The sequence below is a fragment of the Pelophylax lessonae genome (genome assembly GCF_965119305.1).
Source record: "Pelophylax lessonae genome assembly, chromosome: 2".
Lineage (NCBI taxonomy): Eukaryota > Metazoa > Chordata > Amphibia > Anura > Ranidae > Pelophylax > Pelophylax lessonae.
This window is the reverse complement of record NC_138769.1, coordinates 350,505,150-350,508,521: the sequence shown is the minus strand read 5'-3', so window position 1 is coordinate 350,508,521 and position 3,372 is coordinate 350,505,150.

Here is a 3,372-nt window from a genome sequence, read left to right as displayed (position 1 = left end):
TGCGCTGCCGTGCGCCGGAAGTGACGTGGGGTAGGTTTTTCTCACGGGTAGGTAATTCTAACGTTACACTGGAGCTGAACGCTGCATGTCGTCACGTGACAGCTCAGCTCAGACTTGAGGGGAGGAGCCGAAACGGCTGCCAGCCAAGGTTGTAAACATAGGGAATAGACTGTGTGGAGCCCCCTGGCACAGCTGGCTATTTTATGTTATGTAGACTTAGCACCACATATATGCTTCATGTGAAGTGTATGCATGCTAAGTGATGTGAGCCTGTAGCCATAACTCCCTGTGACATTATGGGATGGAAAAGACGTGCAAAGCGAACACGGGGAATTCGTAAAGGCCTACTTCACAGCTTGTATAAGAGCAGGGTGAACAGCGCTAATCATTTTGACATCATATTTCTATTTAGTTTTAGTCTTTTGAATAAAAGGCCATTTTAGTTTTAGTCGTGTTTTAGTTGACTAAAATGTAACGGGTTTAGTTAGATTGTAATGCATTATTCAAAGTGGAGTTCCACTCAAGAATGGAACTTACGCTTATCTGTCTCTGTCACATTTGGCACCTTTCGGGAGGGGGGGAGCTAGTACCCTGTCTCCACTTCCTTCAGACCTCGCTGCGGCGAGGTACGTCAGAGGCTCAGTCCCCTCCTCCTCCCTCTGCTTCTAGGCCAGTAAGAGAGCGCAGTGCACTTCGCACATGCGCAATAGGGACCCGGACGTGAAGCCGCAAGGCTTCACTGCCAGGTTCCCTTAACAGCAATGGCGGCAGCAGCAGCATCTGACAGAAGAAAAATAGGTATGTCAGCACCACTCAAAAGTGAAAGCAGCATGCAAACAGAGTATATACACCAACACTAACAATAAATATAAGGTTGCAGCGCTGTGTATACAATGTTATGAAAATGATAGAACGCACATGTAGCACTGCCCCCTAGAGGACTGCTGAGAATTGCACTTTCTGGATTCCCCTGGGTTACCAGTAGCAATAGTCTGTAGAAACGTATCACTTTAAACGCTTGGCTCAGACAATGAACAGTCCAGGGGATTTTTGTGTTTTACTTAGAACTGGGATAGGAGAAGGGATGAGTGGGATACTCCAACTATGAACTATGCACAATTCTGAGGACAACTGACTGTAGTGTGTACAGCAAGGCCGCTGCTTCACCTTGCCACTGAAGTGAAGATAGAAAGTACGATCCTGTTTAAGTTACTTTTCACGGTCTAACTTGGCACCCCCTTTCTCACTTGCTGTGTGTGCTGACCTCTTGTCCACTAACACTCCACTGGAGCGATCCCCCTTCCTGGGCAGACCCCTGGCAAGCTTCCCGGTACTCACGGACAGTTTCTCCCAAGGTTGCTCTGCCTCCAACTCCAACTGTCAACTTTCCTGGACCTCCTGGCTCAGCTCTACACTCCTGGTTCACCAGGCCAACCGCCTGTGACCACCTTCCACAGCAAAGAGGAGGAGAGACAGCCATCACCCTCCTCCTGGGACCTGGCTTCCCGCCCAAAGACACTGTGTCACATGTGCCCTTGGCTTTTATAACATAACCCAGGATGCACCACTATTTGTGCCAACTCACTGGGATAGTTACAAAGTATGTGTGTCACTGGCTGGGTTTCCTCCACTGTCCAACAGGCTCCACTATTGGATACAGTGGGGACACTCCCTCAGCCCAGATAAATCGCACATGGACACATGTAACAGGCATAACTATTGATCAGGCTCCCCTGTTAAGCAGATGGAGCAGACTATGGTTTACCTGCTACTCCCCTGTTAAGAAGGCAGAGAAAACTACTCTCCATTCCTCGCACCTATCTAGGAGGGTGCTACACACAAACAATATAATATCACAAAAATGTGACTATACAGATAAAGTCTGAAACTTTATAAGTCCAAAATTATACAGTGAACCAAAATGGTGAAAAAAAATTCTTGGTGTTCAATATTTCTACTATGTGTCACCACAGTGATATCCTCCACGCAATAGTAGAATTGCGAACTCACCAGAAACATATGCTGTCTAGATTATAGGACAGTATACCCACCATGGTATTAATAAACTCCTTCTTAGGAAGTGTTCTCAAATGCAGCGATTTCTTTGCTACTGCGTTCTCAAAACAGATGTCCTCACCCAGGGTATTCCCACCAGTCATGAAGGATGAGTCGCCAGACATGAGAAATAAAATCTCATAGTGTAGTATTTCAAATTCAGATGCAAAAATATAAAACAAACATTGACTCACTCTAAAATTGGGTGATCAAATGAATCATGTATAAAATATGTTACAATTCCACATAGGTCCATAAAGTGCAATAATGGTAACAGTTGTAGATACTGCACTTACTGTAAAAGCCGCCAAACTAAAGGTAGAATGGCGGCTGGACCTCAGACCTATATCCCTGCTAGGCTGTGGTGCTGACATAGCTGGATTCCAGGACAGGTAAGTGTCCTAATATTAAAAGTCAGCAGCTACATTGTGTGTAGCTACTGACTTTTAATTTTTGGAGGGGGAGGCTGGAACACCACTTGCGTGCTGGGCACTTTTACCCCCTTCCAGGTGAATTCCCAGCTTTCAGAGCTGGCACACTTTGAATGACATTTATGTAGTCATTCAACACTGTACCCAAACTAAACTTTTATCATTTTTTTTCCCCACACAAATATTGCTTACCTTTGGTGGTATTTAATCACCACTGTTTTTTTTTTTTTTTTTTTTTTTGCTAAATAAATAAATAAAGACCAAACCATTTTGAAAAAATAAAATAAAAGTTTTCATAGTTTGTTACAAAATTTTGCAGGTTATTTTTTTGTCCTTAACTGATGTATGCTGATGAGGCAGCACTGATAGTCTGCACCAGTGGGCACTGATGAGGCTGCACTGATTGGTGACACGGATTGGATACACTAGTAGTCGATAATTGGCAGGATTGGTGGGCACTAATAGGTGACACTGATGAGGAGGCACTGATAGAAACAGTTTGGCAACACTGGTAGGCACTGATTGGCAGGACTGGTGGGCACTGATGAGGCTGCACTGCTAGGGGGAACTGATAGGTGACACTGATGAGGTGGCACTGATGGCCACTGATTTGCACGACTGGTAGGCACTGATTGGCAGGACTGGTGGGCACTGATGAGCAGGCACTGATGAGGCTGCACTGGCAGGCGTTACTGATAGGTGACACTGATTGGCAACACTGGTAGGCTGTGATTGGCAGGATTGATGGACATTGTTTGGACTGCACTGATAAATTGAACACTGATAATCATCGAAGATGTCCCTTTTAGACAAGCTGTTTACTGGCTCTCCTCCCCTCACGCTGTCAGCATGAGGAAAGGAGAGCCCGATAACCGCCTTCTGTTTA